General features: G+C 43.7%; 1 long non-coding RNA gene across 7 annotated transcripts in view; it reads right to left on the minus strand.

The window, feature by feature from the left end:
* Positions 1-18635, minus strand: part of LOC142052340 (uncharacterized) — a 73892-nt gene that overhangs the window by 49615 nt on the left and 5642 nt on the right. For all 7 annotated transcript variants that reach the window (XR_012658802.1, XR_012658805.1, XR_012658799.1 and 4 more), the window contains exon 4: positions 2725-2944. This is a non-coding gene — a long non-coding RNA (uncharacterized LOC142052340). The remainder of the gene's footprint in view (positions 1-2724; positions 2945-18635) is intronic.

Consider the following 18635-nt stretch of genomic DNA (forward strand, 5'->3'; position numbering starts at 1 on the left):
ACTGACAAATCCTTCTAGGGAAAAACGCTAGCCCTCTTCCCCTGGAAACAGGGTAGGAAGGACTGGTAGAGCTCAGCCGCTGCAAGGGATTCCCTTTCTCCACCCTCTCCAGGAAAGCCATCCCCCTTTCAAGCTCCCCACTCCACCCTGGCCTGATCCCAGCACTCTCTTCCCAGTCCCACAGGCTGTCTTCAGCTTTATCCATAAAGGCTGCTCCTAAGATGTTCAACCTCTCCTTTCCCCGTAGAGAGGGAAGATCCTGGCTGTTTGGAAACCAATGGCAATATTCTCAGAGACTGTGGGGAAAGCATAAGAAGGCTTCAGCATTTTCCCCATCTTCTTATTTCCAAGCCCTTACTGGTGCAGACTGGGAGCAAACTCTGGTCCCTCTCACCAGCAGTGCTTTCCCTATAAAAATAGGAGTTTCCAACAGAACGAGTTTTCCCTAATTGTTCCTGGCAGGCGTTTCACAGTCAGCCTCTCCATAGACAAACCAGTTACTGATCCCTCCACTAAAACCACAGCAAACGAGGTCTGGAGAACAAAACTCGAGATGACAGGGAGAGCCTTAAATAAAAAGGAAGGAAGGAAGAAAAACAAAACCCACAGCAGACACATAATCCAGTGAACCAAAATGCTTGCCCACGCTACCAGCAGCTGGGTGACAAATCTGCCCGGCCGTGGTGCGACAGGCAGAGCAAGTGGCTCAGCAAACCATCCAGGGACTGAAACTCAGTGCCCTACGACGAGTTGCTGGGGCCACGACTTGAGTTTGGGGTGACTAGGAGTGGAAAGGACAACCTAGCACTGTCTGCAGCACCTGCTCTCTCCGGGGAGATGCCTGTCGCCCGCCTGGTCCAGCACTAGAGGGTAACAGTGAGTCAGGCTGCTGGAGCCACGTGGTGAGGACAGGCCTTGCTGATGGAGATGGAGGGGTTGGAAGTGGAGATCCTAGAAAGGTAAGAGCAGGCAAGAACAAATGAAGGGGCAGGTTGCACTCCCCACTATGCCCTGGCTATGGGGAACTTGTGGGGTTGGGCTGCACCAAGAAGAGAGCAGGGGGTGTGCTGGGAGGGTGTCCCTGTGTGCTGGTGGGAGAAAAAATGACATGGCATCAGAAATGGGTCACTGAGCTTTGCAGGAATGCAGGGCTGTAGGGTGGGATCCCAGCGAAGGGGATGAGGAGCCTCATGGAAGGCGCTTTCTGCCCCATGCAAGATGATTTTGGGGAAAGAGCCAACTTACTGCTTTGCTCCTGCATGCAGAGCAGGACGTGCATCCACTGAACTCCACGTGTTATTCTCAAAGCCTGGGTTGCTTGTATTTAGCAGCTAAATTACATGCTTTTGAACACTGGGCAACAGAACAGCAACAGTGTAAGCTGTAAACTCACAGCTTGCTGCTTCTTCAGTTCAGGACCTCATCTTCTGGACGTGGACATGCAACGCCCTGCCAGCCACCTGAGCTGCCCACGATGGCAGGAGCCAGACCTGCTGCCTCTGCCGGTTGACGCTGAGCTTATGCAGAGCATACAGCAGATCAGTTCTTCTTAAATAGTGCTTGTACTCCCAGAGCGGCTGTGCCTGGTCATGCCTCACTTGGTAAGGTTGTAGTGAATTATTTTTTCCTTTAAAGCTCCAATATTTTTTGAATCTTTAATCAAAATTGTAAAGCCTAAGAGCAGGTTCTCTAGCAATTGATGTTAGGTATCTAGTGGTTAGAAAGAACCAGCAGTCAGGACTCCTGGGTCCCATTTTCAAATCTCCCACTGACTCTTTGAGTGACCTTGAAGAAGTCAATTAATTTCTGTGTCATTTTCCAGACAGGTAAAAATGAGCAGATAATTCTTCCCCAGCTCGCTGGGGGATTGTGAGACTTAATTGTTTGCAGGGCACTTTGCTATCCTCAGATGAAAGGTAAGGGACTCTTACTATATCGTAGCTGGAGGAAGGCTGAAGCTTAGCACGGAGAGCCATGAATACTGCAGTGCTCAAAGGGCACATCTGTCTTTGCTGCAAGGAGGAGGAACCATCCAATGCCCTATACATACGGATAGCAACTTTCCAGCAGAGAAACCCAGCAACGCCCTGCTCCTGGGGGTCCAGCTCTCCCCATCAGCTGCCCCAGGGCTGCCCTGCCCCAGGCTTTCATCAGCTCTGGAAGCTGATATCTCCTTGCAGTCATGCTATGGAGACAGAGGCAATGAGAAAGAACCAACTGCCTCCATCCAGATCCACTCACATTGATCCATCTCGCATCCCGCCAGGCTCCCAGCTTTGGCACGACTGCCGATCCTCACCGGTAATGAGTCGATACCTCACCAATGGGGATACATCACCAGCTGGCAGCCTCTCAGCATCCAGCCACAGCTATGAAGTCCCATCTGGGCTATCAGCTGTTTTGTGGAGCCTACCAAGAAACCCTTTAGGCCTTAGCTTTGCTGGAAAATGGAATATTTTCACATACAGAACGAGTTGATCCTTTTGCTGGGGCGCTCTGTTCAGGCCAGTAGGGTTGCGTCAGGCCACGCCAGCCTGCTCTGGGGTGTAACTGACTCCTGTAGGAAAGGATCTCTGAGTTTATATACATGTAAGTTTATTTTTGCCTTGAAGGGAAGCTCGTCACTGCCCTGTCTGCAGAGCTGATCACTGCACAGGTTTCCCCGGGCAGAAGAGAGGAAGAGGAGCTGCCACCAGGGAACCCCATCCAAATTAAGCTACTTACCAGGAGGCTCTTCTATCTGCAGTAGGAGACTGGCTGTTTGTTTGCTTTAGGCCTTTTCTGCATGAGGAGTAACTAGAGATGAACAAAATTCAGAAAATTTATGATCCCACAGGAAATTTCAGTCTTTCAGAGGTTGGTTTGCATCCCAAATCAGGCCAGTTCAGCAAAATGAAATTCTGGTTGAACTCAGTCGAAAGAGTTGGAAGAGAAAAACTGGAATCTGGGGAAAGAAGAGGGGGGAGAAATGGGGGAGATTTTCTTTTACTTACAGGAAACTTTCCTTTTAGAGAAATTGTATTTTTCACTTGTTCCAGTCCCAAACTGCCCCAGAACTAATGCCAGGAATTCCCTCATCTATTTATACTCAGTTTTGCTGTCTGGGCCTTATTGTACCTGGCATTTGCTGTGACATATGACCGTGTTGCAAATAATACCGGGAACATTTACCTTCTGGAAGTACCGTGGAGGGAAGGTTTCCAACAGCCCTTTGTTAACCTGTTGTCACCAACCTGCAGGGACCGTCCCAGGTCCCTCCCACCCTGCCAGCAAGGGTCCAAAGCTCTGTGGCTTTTTGAATGCTGCAGCTGCAACAGCGTGGGCATATTTTTGGGGGGCTAAATGCTCTTTCTGGTGAAAAAAAAAGCAGCAACACTGAATTTCTGTCAGTTTTGCCAAATGAATTCATTTAGAATTAAAAAACATAAGTTGCTTGAGACAGATTTCACTATGAAATGTCTCTTTGTTCAGAGATCTCCTTTCACTCTGTTTTTCTTCTTAATGTGAAAAATGCTTAAAAGCAAACTGAAATGTTTTCTCTGGGATTGAGTGAAAATTTTTTATTAGATCAGGAACAATATAGATGTGTGTAATTATCTTTCAGCATTGCCAGCAACCCAAAACATCTCTTACTCACCTCGTTGTAACTGAAAGCATCATGGGACACCCCGTTAAAACTGAAGCCGTTTGCAATTGGCTTGAATCCAAACAAATAACTCTTAACTGAAACTCTTGTTTCACACAAGGAGCCATGAAAACATTACCATAATGAATATCAGAGCGTACTTTGGGAGACAACGGCCAAATGGTGGTTCTGAATCTAATCTTATCAACACTGCTGTAATTGCAAGAAAAATCAGGTCAATGGATTGCTGTTTTCTTGGTATTAAGCTAATGCCAATGCGAGACGCACCAGATCCGGGATGAGGTTCATCTGATTGCATGTAAATGTCTATATTTGAGTTCCCTTTGCAGTCACAGAAATCTAGTTAGGACAGTCCATGGTGTCTAGGGAACAACTCACCTCCTCCTGAAACAGGTGACAGAAACAGTTTTGCTAAACCACACCTTAAGAATACTTATTTCTCTACGCCAACTGCAAAAACAGCCCAGCTCTGATGGAGACACTGAGGGTGTAGATGCGCAGGAAGGAATGCAGGTGCCTAAATACAGGCATCTCAAGCCCTTTGGGATGCCCTGATGTATCTCACCTGACTTCTAGTTGCCACACAAGAAGGACACAGGTCTTGCACAGGTCCCATCTCCTATCTGCCAGCCTCATGCAGATGTCTCTGATGACACAGGCCATCTAAAGTGGCATTTGATGCCTGATTTGTTCGCCTGAAGTTGCATGAGATGAAAATCATTCCCAGAGTCCTCAGGATGGCAGGACTTGGAAATGCACGATTTGGAAGTGCTCCCGATGGAACTGTGTTTCCAAAGATGGGTCACCAACAGCAGTCTGCAGCGTGACAGTCCTGCCCAGATTTTCGGGAGGCTACCCAGGTGAGTAAGTCAGTCTCTTACCTTGCATAAGACACACAGTGAGAGGAGGAATTGCGTGGAAACTGTATGGTGCTTTCTTGGAATGTCCCTGCATTAACTTCCAACCTTTTATCAGCTTCCATATAATAGCTTCTGTGATTTTCCTGCTGACAAGTCACACCTCTTGCTTTGGGGGGGGCAGCAACATGCCAGACCGCCCTCCCTCTTTGCGATGGCAGAGCTTGCTTGCATCACACTAGGAAGCAGGAGATTTACACCAGTGGGATTGCACAATCGCCCCAGATAAGAGGAATGTAACATGTCAGCAGTGTCCATGTCTTTATCTCTGAAGAAACAACATATAGGAAGACGCAGATCTTTGTGGCGTCGATAGAAAAAAGTATCCTTTGTTTGTCTGAACGTGAGTGGGGTAGGGTGGGTAGCACCATCTGACCAACAGCACCCGTGCTGCTTATCTGCTAGTAGACCAGGGCTGGCACTGCTTTAAATCATGCATTTCCCTCTTGCTGTCATTTATAAACAATAGAGATATTCTATGTTTCTATAGCTTCTTTCATCCTAAGGCACAATCCAGACACAGCTCTCCTGTTCTGCAAGTAGATTGGCTCACGAGGACATCATGATGGGCTTTGTCCAGGGGAAGCCTGTCTGCACTTTCTGCCCTGTTGGCTTTTTTGCTTATGGGTGTTCTGGTCAGAGATGGTTTCCCAAGTAGTAATGGAAAGAAGAACATCCATCCCATTCAGATTCCCGTGTTACAAAATACTTCCTAGAGGTTGGTTTGAAAGAGGTATGCCCCACGGCCAGAAACTCATGAAAGCATGATTTCTGCGAAGGGCCATATGTGCAGATATTTTAGGGACCAAAGTCACATCATATCTTGGAAAGAGGTCAGATCTGTCTCCAAAGACGACTGGCTCAAGTGAAAATAGACTGAACAGAGGTTTGATTTTAAAACCCTGACATCCAATGAAAACTGGACTGTAAATCTGAGGCGCTCTAATCAAATCTGGATGCCTCAGCTGTAGATGTCTACCTCTGAGCTTATTTGCTAGACCCGATTAAAGTCCATGAAGAAAACCAGGCTCTTTTAGGGCACAACCCAATAGGACATGTCTTGCAAATGTCTACTTTAGGACGAGGTAAATTGCTGGACTGTAAAAGGGGGTCCAGGATGAATACTCAGAAGTAAATGTCCACATCGCAGATGTCTAAAGTTAAGAGAGATGAATCTTACAAGTGTGTACCTTGTAGCAGCACCTCTGAGCCCAAAACAGAGCAAGGGATCTAAACAGAAAACAAGAGTCCTGCTTTCATCTTGACCAACACCTTTGTGTCCCCTGTCCTGCACCTTTCAGAGCAGCAGAGGAGATCTGGCAAACAGCACTGGGCTCTTTGTTGCTTTGGATCCATATTACAAGCCAGTGAAACAGGCCTTGCCAGACAAACACTCTAAAAGTAGTCAAAAGGTTGCTTGGTTTAACTACCCAGGCCAGAAGGTGCTATAGAAATCAGCAAGTGCAGAATGACTGATTCACACATACCCAGAAATAACAATCTTGATATTTAGACCACTGAAATAAAATGAGTGGGCTGGAGATGGGATGAGAAACACTAATCTTTAAAACACGACACATTTTAATGTTTCTTTGGAGATTATAATGAGAATTGTGAAATTACAGGATGAGATGCAAGATTCTTATATAGCAAATTAAAGAGAGGTTTCTAGGCTTTCCAGGAGCTTCAGCAGCTTCAAAACAGAGTGGACCAAAACTAAACACCACCCAGATTAACCACAATCCCAGTCAGAAGACTAGATCTAAGAATACTCTCTCTGAGCACCTGATTCACAACTGATGGGAGTCTTTCCATGGACTTCTCTGGTTTTGGACACATCCAGAGCTTTTTCCTCTTAGACACAGATGATCTTAGACCCGTGCCTACAGCTGCTAACAGAGGCAGTGTTTGCCTGTCTGCATTCCAGGGCTAATGCACATTCCAGCCCGTGCAGAGGACTTTGCCTCACCTCCGATGCACAAGGTCACCTCACCTTTGATTGTCTGCATTGGTGTAAGGTTATCCAAGGAGGGCTTGTAATGACTCAGCAGATTGCTGCCTGCTATGTTTCTCTCTTTAACTGGATTTTTTGCTCCAGTGAAGCCGTTCTCAGAATGGCTGAAGCTCACATGCCTGATCTTGAAGCCAACAAGAGTGCAATTATTCAGCAGGTGTAAAGCTGGCTAATGCCAGTACAGCACAGCTCAGGCATGCGTCAGGCAGGGTGATGTGTCAAATGATTGTTGTTGTTGCCACGGGAATAACAACACAGGAGAACAGCATCACGTAACATCACGGCAAACTGTCACATGTCAGCAGGGCATCGACCTTCACCTGCTTCACCTCAGCTGGAGAAGAGGACTGTGATTTAGAAACACTGTACATTTGGGAGAAGTTTTCGGATTAACTCGATGAGCGCTATTTGTGCTGCTAAACCCCTGCATTGACTGATACTCTTGAGCTCATGAGACATGTACCAGAATCTTAAGATGGCCAAAAGCCACATGACAAGTGACCAATGGAAAGACAAATTGAGGGGAGGGCTTAAGAAGTAGCACATAGATCAGGTATGTCAACTGCTTCTTAGCTTCCCACTGCCGCTTGCAGGAAGGGTCTGGCCATCTGTGTTAGTCCCAGGATGGACTTATGATGTCATCCTGAGCAACCTTGCCACCTCCACTCTTTCCTCAACTGAAAGTCCAGATCACACAGCCGCCTCAATGCCAGCAAAGCCTGAGAGGCTTCCACATAACCTAGACCAGAAGGGGAGATGTACGTGGGCCAACATGCATCTCAACAGCTCTAGGTGGGCCATAGAAAACTTGCCTAGAGTCTTCCCTAGTTTTCCTTCACTCCATTATCACCAGCATTCCTACAATCACTACCACTAGTAAAGTCCCACCAATCACTGGCCAACATACCACAACACACAGCTCTCTTCAAACACCTTTAGAGGACGTGGCTCTGAAGACGCCACAGGTACCCCCAACACACTTGCTGAATCGGTTCTCCCTGAATTTCAACCATCATTAATGTACACTAATTAGCACTGTTGGGAGCTCTTGAGAAAAGCATAGACAAATACCGAGAAACTACTTCATGCCAAAAAGCCTAAAATATCTTGGCATTACCTAGTTTATACTGCATCATAGTATCCAACTTACAGCACAGGGCACAAAAATAGCTTCCAACGATATTATCACTTTCTTGTAATGGGCTAAATTCAGCCCTGAGGGGCTGTAGAAATTAACGGACTTTGGCCCAACATGTGGTTAATGAGGATGGTCTATTTCAAGTCCATAAGGTACCACAGTTCTGCCACTACAGATTGGCTGGGAATAATTCACCTCTTCAGAGACACTGTATTCATTTCCAGCCCTGACTATGTTTGCTCTAAATAGAGGCAGCAAAAATAGACATCAAAACCAAAAACATTTCTTTCAAACTCCAAATGCCTCTGGCTCTGATTTTGATCTCGCATGCAGTAGAAGCGCAAGTGAGTGGAGAGGTTTATTTCTCATTTGTGCCAGTAAAAATGAAATGGGCCCGCTATGTTTAACATTGCTTTAGAATGCAGAACATTTAAGACAGTATCTAAACACTTAGAAAATGTTAACGCTGATTAAACAAGGCTAACCTTTACTCTTTCAGATCTCTTCCCATGGATAATCTCTTTGCATCTTTTGATTTCTGTAGCCACATAGTTTCTCACTTCCCTGCCCATACAGCTAAATCCACCTCCCTAGAAGTCCCTTCTCAGGAACTTCAGAATCAAACTCATCCATCATCAGATCTCTAGGTCTGCATGACCCTGTCGTCATCTCTAGAAAGCATGTAAGCCCATGTTCTCCTATTCAGACCTGTTCACCTGTAAGAAGAGGTGCATATGGATGCTTTCTTGGAGTCTGCACTGTTGCTCCCTCCTTTTATGTCTTAGTCTTAGCCTCAGCCTCCAGTTGGAACTTGGCCTTTATGTGTTTGCTGCTCTTTGTTTTAAAACAGGGCACAGTCACAGAGGCTCAAAAATATGCCCTTGAATCTTGTATCCAAATTCTCCATCATGCCCTCTATTTTCTACAAACACTGAAAATCTCCAAAAAAGCAGGATGCTCCAGATTGTGTTAAACTGCAATTCAAGTAGTGTCAGATCTTCCAAACAGTCTTGCCATTTTTTTATATGTGGATGATTTGTATAAATGATCTCGTATAGTCCCTCTTCTCTTACAACTTATCTCAACTATTCTTAGCTGAAAAGGTAACTGCGGAAGGATCTCCCCTGAATGGCTGAATATAGCCTAACAAGTTACAGCTACACCTTTTCTAGTGGAGTGAATTGTACCAGGGAGTATTTTATGTTCCAGAGGCCAACTACCACAGCCTGGCTGTGTCCATACTATCAAAGTCCTTCAGCCTCCAGAAAAGGGTGACCTCATCCAAACTGCCTATAGGAAAAGGTCCCTTATCCATGTGAACTTCCAAACAGTGACCAGAGGCTGTTTGGGACAGCGGTGTCCTCAGCCAAAAACTGTGCCAGGTATCATTCTAATAACTGGAAAAAAACAGAAGGCAAATTTGAGGGGTCAACACTGTTTCTCTATTGTAGGTGTATCCTTTAAAACCTTCCCATCATCACCAAAAAACCAGACTGGATCAATTTTTTCTGGACTACTTGCTCTTAGCTTACTGGTTGTCCTCCTTTTCCCAGAAGGAAAGAAAAATATTCACTGCTGGTAAAAGCTGTGCTGAAGCAGAGTGCATCCACGTCTTTCCTTTGGGATTAGCCTATGATTTCATTCCTATGGCTCATAACCTTAGCTCCCCAAACTTGTTAACTTTCAGCAAGATAGCCAAAGGTGGGACTTGGGACTGTAAGCGCGGACTCATGCAGACTTACAGCTATGTAGATTAGGACGTTCCAAGGACGCTAAAGAACGAAGTGCCCAGCTCTTTTCAAACCCAAGGGCTCTACCTGGTCTTCACTGATACAGACAGTACCCTCCAACAGCACCACTCTATGTTCCAGCAGAGATGAAGGGGAGGATAGCTGAGGTATTATGTTTGGTCTTTTACCACCTCCAAGCATACTCCATTAATTACTTGGATCACAATGAAATAAAGAGCAGATTTGAGATTCTCATCTACTTAGTCATTTGTTAACTTACGATAAAACTGAGCTTTGTCTTCTTATCTCTCTTTGCCAAACAAAGAGGCCAAGGCCAGCAAGTGAACCTCATCTTTCACACTCACCTGATTCAATCAGTCACGTATTGTAGTTGATCATTACATATTCTAGATAACTACTTGCCCTCTATTCTATGATGTAAAAAATGTTTGGTGCACTAACCAGCATTTAATGGGAAAGAGAAGAAAAGACAAAGCTCCACCGATATTACATCTTTGTTATCAGCTTCATTGGTGTAAAACTGGCAATAATTAAGCAATGTGTTTGGTCCATAATCAGCAGGAATAACTCGCCTCTCTAGAATTAAAACATAAACTTTATCCTCAATATACAGACATTTTACGTCATTCTCCATGGACGATTATAACACAAAATTTTCCCAATGAACAAACTTCACCATCTTATTTTTTATCATTATGCTTTCTGAATCCTCAAAATATGAACCAATCTTCCTTCAGGACGCTTTGATCCCCCTTACTCCATTATACAATTCAGGTTAAAGGCCTAGCCCTTACTCTTGGATGCTCTGTTTCTTGGGAACTACCTCTCAAATACAACCACTACCAGTTTTGCTTTTCTGGCTAACATATCTGCTCATATCTGTCAGGTGTCTCACTTGGAAGATATTGGGACTTCCTTGGGAACAGGCTGACATCTCTAGCCTACAGTCTTTAAAGTCACAGTTCCTAATTAGTCACTAAATTTAAGGGAAAATGGAAACTTTGAGAACTTTGAAAATCAATTTTAGAAACTTCACCACCAGTTTTGAAAATCTCAGCTTTGGACTGATGTCCTCATGGTGGAAAGAGGTCTGTATTCATTTGGTTGTAGTGATAACATTTTGCTCTCATTTATAACAGCGTAATTCTGGAAGCAGATTTAGTTGGTCCCTACAACTATTTCCGTTGGCTAAGGGTAGATTTACACATATGTAACAGATTATGATCTTTCTCCCATCTACTCCAAAGCTTTGGCACCACGTGCATTTATAGCATTATGCATACAGTAAGCAACGACCCTGTAAAATAGGAAGGCAACTCCAGAGAGTAAGTCGTTGCCAATAGCAAAGAACTGGTTAGTTAAAAGGGTGGTTAATGTTCTGAAATACTGAGTGGTTCACAACACGTCAAGTGGCTGTTGAGAGAATGCTCATATTTACTCAGAGGTCAATTATTTACTCATAAATTTCTTGGTTTAATTCCCTTGTAGTCTATTTCCTCTATTACATATTCATAATCATCTCATAAGTTCTCCTCCTACAGCTACTAATTATTCTCTATGTTCACCACATACCCTTTTGTACCATATAGATGGTGAATATTAATTTCCGTAGAGCAGCGATTTTTTTTTAATTAAAGCAATGTTATTTAGAAATAAATGCAATAACCATCAATTAAATTTTACAAATATGGAAAAGTCGTTAAACAAGAATGCCAATCAAGATGCTGAGCTGAAATTCAAACGACATCAATCATACTTCTGTTGTTCCAAAAGGTTGATTTAATCAATACAGAGTCCACAGGGTTTCAGTAAGGGAACCATTCACACACATTACTTTTCATTTCTCCGGAAGATGCAGTTACCGGCTCTGTACCTGGAGCAACCAAACAGTGTCTCAGCTACACTGAAAAAACTGTGCAAAAGGTGTGCTCCACGCAATGGGCCTCTGAGAAATCAACAGAGAAGACATCTCAGACTTTGCATGGTGTCTTCGCTCCTCCACATGAATGAGATAAGGTACAATGAACTGAAGCATTTGAAATACACCACTGAAGGCAGGGGCTCACATTCTCTGGGGACCCAGAACTATTTACTTCTGCAGGAGACAATCAGGTGTATTTCCTTTTTCAATGAGGATCTTCCAAAAAAAAGATGCATAAGCCTTTTAAGGTCTGCAAGGGAGTTTTTCTGCATGAACACTTCCCTATTCTGTTTAATCAAAGTAGCTGAGAGGGAAGGACATGGTCACCAAGAAACCAAAACTAGATTAAGAAAAGTAGTCTGGTGGATCTTACAAAATTCAGTACTTTGGATCTTGGCTTCAAGGGAACGGGGTAAGAAACTTGCAGCTCTGGAACTGGATATCACCAAATATTTATTTCATACAGCTACACGTTACATAGGACTGAGCAGTTACACATGACATACTGTAGTTACACATGACAACAACAAAAGCATACAATAATGTGCATCTTGCCAATTGTGTTTTAAATACCTATTTGGCCCTGAGCAAGAAAGAAATAGTAACTTTTGTTGTAGAGCTGTCTCTTAGTCCAGAAGTTGGATTGTGTCCTACAGCTATTTCATAGATCTGCTTTCCAGAATTGCGGCCAGACGCACACAACTCCCATTAAAGTAACTGATTGCTCTGTGAGCTTAATACTTCAATATCCCAGGATCTATAGATTACAATACAATACGCTATATCATAATATATAGCAAATAGCACTGAAGTCTGTTGGCACCGGCTAAGTAAAGACCAAACAGAAGATGGATATTAGAGTCCAGAAAGAGGCACAGGGGATATGTTAGAAGCCGGTAGCCAGCTGTGCAGAGTTTAACCTGTCTGATATTTCTGTGAGGGCTGCAAGCAGAAAATCCCATCCCATTATCTCCAGAGAAGGAAGAAGGATCATGAAGAGAGAAGGGTGAATTATTAAAGGATAGGCCAAGTATGACTGAGAGCTTATTAAAAAGGGAGGAGGATGGGTAAGGGGAGAAACATCTTGCTAGGCTGGTTCTATTAAAATCTAAGGCCAGATCCTCTGTGCAAACCAGGATAGCTCCATTGGCTCGGGTTGACTGGTTGACTTCTCTGGCTTTATGGCAGTTTACCAGCTGACATTTTAGCCCATTAACTTGAAGCATTGCATGTTTTCCTGTGAGCTTGGTCTTTGTTTGTTCTGCCCCCCACTCTTTTTTTTCTGCCAGAACTGACAAAATTCTTCAGCTGAAACATCTGAGGAACAACATCTCATCAAAGATGGATGTTTCCATGGAAATATCTGTTTCAGATGAAATTTTCTGAGTCTTTCACAGATAAAATATAAATAACTCGTTGGACAAGTTTTCAATAAATCAAAATAGAAACTTTGCTGGAGAAGCTGAAATGTTGTTTGGGTTGCATTTTTCTTCTCTTTTCTCTAATAAAGAACATACAATGCCTGAAGAAATGACCAAAATAAAAATTAGCTGAAAACTTCCAAGAGGAGACAAAACCGTGTATCGGGTTATTCACCCACAGATGCCCACGTTTATAGCTCTGAGGGCAGAAAGAGATGATGAAGAGCTGGTGGCAGTGCATGCAAGGTAGAGGAGGGAGAGGGAGAGATAAGCACTCCTGGCTTCTCTCTAGATGAGGGCCTTTTCATTTTTCTCCCTCTTTTCCCTGCTCCTCCCTTCCCACTCATTGCAGCTAGTGCCTCAGACTGTAATCTGCTGGAAAAAAAACCCAGAGCAAGCTGTGCCTCCCCTGCACCAGCCATTGCTGATAGAGAGATCCTCTGACAGGAATCTAGAGGGTTTTTTTCTTCCTCATTTTGAGCACCGATTTACAAATACAAATGGACTGACATTTAATCATGTGGGGAAATACATTCCAGGGGTGAAACTGCTGTAACTGCTTCTGAAAATATGATCCCAAGGAAGAAGAACTGGTTATGGAAGACTATGCACTGCAGATTATTTTACGAATGAATATGTAAAAGAAAATGCAGAGTTTTGTTCAGACACAGAGAGGAGTCTGACCACAATGGAAGTTGGTAGCTACATCCCTGAGAGCCTCCATTGGGGGTCTCAGCCCAAGAATACTAGAGGAAGTAGGAATGCATCCAGGATCCTGCTCATATCCTACCACCTCCACATCTGCTAATAGTCCCATGCCCCAAAATAGTGCTGGGGAACCACTCTTGGAGGTCTTACCCAACACGTGTAATGACAGCCAAGGCTGTGCTTTACAATGCAAAGATAGTATCGAAGATAAAAGATTCTGTTGGGTATTTCCAGGGCTTTGCCTTACCACCACTACCCAAAAAAATCTCCATAAATGAAATGTTCCAACTTAATCCCTGCTTCTGGAAATGCAGCACCAGCTCCCTTGGCACAGTTCAGAATAGCAAAAAATGTAAGAAGCCTCCTACGACTGGGGAAGAGAGCTGGAGCTACCAGCTGCTTTGAACATTTGTAGAGGAATACTTGGGGACTGGGTTGCAAATACACCAAGATATTCCACTTTCCAGGAGCCTGAAGTATGTTTGGCAATATACAGGAAAGAACTGCTGTTGGTGTGAAGCCTCAGCTGGGAGGTTGACTAGAACAGTGCATAATCCTACACAGGGATGAATATGGTCATGCTATTTTATTGCTGTGCGTAAGGTCACAGAAAGAATGTGTCACTTGATTTACTTTGCCCACACAAAGAACAAAAGATACGTTTAAATCATTGCTTAGCTTTAGGCAGCACTTAGTTGCTGACCAGTGTGGATAGTCCATCTGATGGACCTAAGGAAAAGACATGCAGATTTGTCATCACTGCCAAAGTGGTTTTGTACAGCAAATGCTAATGCAGAACGAGACAAGAGCTACTTATTTTGGTGGAGGCAAACTCCAGCATTTCCCGTGAGCTGGTTAAGAGATGTCAGCCAGATTAAAAAAAGTAGTTTGTTAAACTATAAATGCAATTAAAAGCAAAGAGGCTGTGCTGGGGTTAGGTGATATTCAGTGTGTGTAAGGGGGTGCCAGAATCTGGGTCTGAATAGTTTTGATTAACAAACCTGAGTCTGAATTGTTAGAGAACTGTTCATTTCGTTAAGCCATTATTCATGGCCTGTGACTGGTCATAAGTAATGTTCTGCATCCTGATGAGAGGATTGAAGTTTACACTGGAATGATGAATGCCTGACAGCAGATAATGAATAGTGTACTTCCCTCACAATTCACAAATGCTCTCGGGTTTCTGAATTGTAAACTACCAGGCCAACTCACTGAACATGTACATTGAAATAACATTCCCAAAAGCAGCAGGATTTCAGCTTTTTCTCTATGGGGTAGAGTTTAATTTCCCTAAATCAAAGCAGTACAGGTCAAGCAGGTGTCCTAGAGCTGCTTGTTGGTTTTGTCACAGGCCCAGGCAGTCTGCAAATACAACCCAACCCCTCAGCCACAAATTCCTCTTTAGGGAGAAAGCTGTGGGGTTCCCGGTGAGGTCAAAACCCAACTCTCCCAAAAAGAACTATCACTCCACGACCCAGGCACTTCCACTTGTAGTTGGAGCTGCATGAATACTTGCAAATAATAACCCACGCAGTCACATAAATAGCAGCCGTTGGAGACCAAGTAATTCATTTATCAATATATTGGCCAACAGACTGCCTTAATTATTTAACTCTTCTGGTAAAAGCTAATGCATAAAGAACTTAAATGGTGCACAGATCTTGCACAGGGCCTTCAGCCAAGGGGAATTTTCACACAAAACGCCAGGCGGTTCAAAGTCTTCTCTGCATGCAAATGGAACAGAGTACGCTTCTGCTACACGGAGCTGCGGGATGACTAGCCAGGGGCAAAGCATTGTAAATGATGCTTGGACCAACAGATTGCGATTCTGTTTTCCAGTTTTATCGTGGTCTCTAAACACCAGTTTGGCTGTACCCAGGCATATATATATCTCAGCAACTGAACGTAATGCAAGTATGCAAGAAAAACATTTCATTTACTGACCCAAGGGAAAGTGAAATGCAGAATAGCTATCAAGTGACGCTTGGAAAAAATCACCTGAGAATATCAAGATGCACGTGTCGCAGCTGAACATTTGATAGACAATCACACACAGAACACTTTATCCACAACGGACAAGGAAAAAAATTGTTTGGCTTGAGATATTTGTACCTCACAGGTTGATCTTTCAACCAAGCTGAAGAACCAATTAATTGAGTTAACATGGCACATCAGTCACCGGAGCACTCAACACTTTGCAACTGTGGGAAGCCTGTTGCTGTGGCTGCCTATGCATCTTCAGCTAATAGCGCTACAATCTATTTGCTTCCATTTACAGCCATGTCTCTGTTGGCTGTAAATGACAGCAATGGCACTCATTAACTTGGTGGCTTGGGACAGGCTTCAAATTGGGAATGGCTTCTGTGAGAATCTCAGTTCAGCGGTATCCTGCTGGGATGGCAGCTCCGAAAATAAACAAGCGGAGGCTTCCCACTGACCCACTGACACAGCATCCGTTACATTTTTACACTTGGCACCTTTTTGACTAACGATTGCACTGCGGCGGCATGAGGCTCTGTGAGTCCTTTGGGTGTGCTCACAGGGCTGAGCTCCTGCATCCCAGTGGGCCACCCAGTGTTTCTGTTTCTGATGGGTGGGTGATAGGACCAGGAATCATGGATGTTGCCTGTCTGCCAGGGGTAGTACACAACTTATCCCACTATATTCCTTCCTGTGTCTTTACTGGGGTGATTTTCAAGATCTCAGACTGGAGAGGTAGCAGACTGGGTAGTCCCAACCCTGTCAGAAATTGCCTACATAATCTCAGTTGAATTGCACTTTCTATGCTTTAGTTTTCCACATGAAATTATATTTCCCTTTACACTTAAACTGTAAATCTTTAGGCTGTGGGTCACCTTCTACTACTTTTTGTACAGAATCCAGCACAATGGGACTAATTTTGACAAGATTACTGAGTTATCTTGATCTCACCATCAAACATTTTTATTAACCTCAATTTCATCCTACATAAGTGCATCTTCCTCATGATTAGACCCTTCTGTTACTTGTAGTTATTTATCAGGCAACCTGTTTCACAGCCCTTTTACTAGAAGACAAATTCTATAGTGAAAAGTGTGGGATATTACTCCAAACTCTTTGCAGATGGCCAGTGCCTCCTGCTTTGGGAGTCACCAGGAACCAGTCCAGCAGCACCACCTCCATAGCTCTGCATATTCAGTAAAGCAAAGTTATGTGGAGCTCCTGGTGACTATCCTTTTCATTACACAGGTGGCAGAAGGAACAACTGGAGAAGAGAACAATACTATTCCCAAGAAGCCACAGAACTTTAAATTACCTCTGCATTTCCGATACCTAAAGCTCCTTTCCCCAACAAATGCTGCCAAGTTTCTTTGCAGCTCTCCAGCAACCCGGTGCTGAAGATCACCCCACATTTGAAATGCCACTAGGGTCTCAGTAGGCTGAGGGTTGTTAGGAGCTTTTCTTTGAGGATTTCCTATTTCATAGATTTTCTATGGTTCATTTTCCTTTCCTCTGTCTTACCACTTTCTCTATCTACCCTTCACCCTCACAGCTTGCGTACAGAACTCATACATGCCTACGGCTCCCTTTCGTTATATCTGCAGATGTTCTCTCCTCTTTTCTTCACATAAGCCTACCCACTTTGACTCTGATTTCTCTACTTCCAGCCACACGGACCACCCCACCACATGAGAAATGTTCTTTCACATTCTTGACACTCTCATGTTCCGCTAGCAGCCGTGTGAACAAAATTTCAATCAACAAATGGTCAGAGTGGCAAATAAGCATAGCTCCAAAGACTTCAAAGAGAGTTTGTGGGTTTCATACTAGCATTTTTTGTGGTAGTCATTCACTGCTAGTTAGGTCTAGTATCAGCCTTAGCCAATCAAGCCACTTCACTTTCCAAAGCTAGCCCATAATTAAAAAAGGCGGCCAATAGACTCTCGATGATGCAATGATGTGTTCTCAGGTGCTCTTCTAGGCATGAGGCCAAAAGCAAAGTTATCATTTATGCAATTTGAAATGAACAGCATAAAATTAGGCACTGACTAGAATTTCTTATTGCCATTCTTAATCGTTTTGACTCTATTTTTCCAAGAGTCAGCAGTTTTTTCTTCTGAGAATTCCTCTTAAAATCAGATGGCTACTTATTCTGAGTATCAGTTGACTCAGATGACAGGACATTGCATTTACAAGACCTTTCGTGTTCCTCTCTCCTCCTTTTCTGTCTCTCAATTAGGCCAAATTCTACTGCCTTTATTCATAGTATTGCTTTATTTCACAGCTCACACTGATGATTCCAGTAGTGACTCCTAGAATAAATTACCACTTCAGTGTGCCAAGATGACCTGAAGTCCTTGCTGAGGGCTGTTTCAGGCCTTTGTCATGCCTGCCTTATCCCGTTTCATCATCCACAAAGCCAGGACTTTCTCACAGTTCATCAGCTGGTTCCCCCAGAACTGGAAGACAAATACCTTCCCATGTTTACTGCGCTTAATGGGAAAGCATAACTGCATCACTAACGTGGCATGCATCTACCATCGCTCTTATTAATTTAGCAATCCACTATGTATTGATCAGTAAGAATGGTATTTGTTGTCCTGTTTCAAGGAGGCAAGTTTTATATGTGACGATGGTCATGTTGGTCAATGCCTCCCTGAATCAGGTATTACACTATCACGCCAAATGTGGTAAATATTAAAATACACATTTTTAAGAATGGGTATTGAAATAAGAATTCAGAACCTTTAGAAACATTTCACAGAATCACAGAATCATTAAGGTTGGAAAAGACCTCTAGGATCATCAAGTCCAAGCATCTACCCAACGTTACCATGCTTCTTCCCTAGAATCTTAGAAAATTTAAAAGATTAAAAGATTTAAAAGTCTGAACCTCCAAGAGTTCTCAAAACATCGTGTACTTATCCTACTTCCCTCCAGTGAAAGTCCAGCCAGTTCAGCAGATCACTCTTATGTGCTGTGAAGATACCGTCCTGAGCTGGTGCTCAAGGAGCTTAGTTATGGAACCTCTTCTTGGAAACCAGCTGGGACATTTGCAAGTGTAAATCATGGAATACAATCAATTGCTTACCTATTCTGTCTCAGAAAGAATACCAAGAGCGCAAAGTCAAATCCCTGA

The sequence above is a fragment of the Phalacrocorax aristotelis genome, chromosome 2, assembly GCF_949628215.1.
Source record: "Phalacrocorax aristotelis chromosome 2, bGulAri2.1, whole genome shotgun sequence".
In the NCBI taxonomy this organism is placed as follows: Eukaryota; Metazoa; Chordata; class Aves; order Suliformes; family Phalacrocoracidae; genus Phalacrocorax; species Phalacrocorax aristotelis.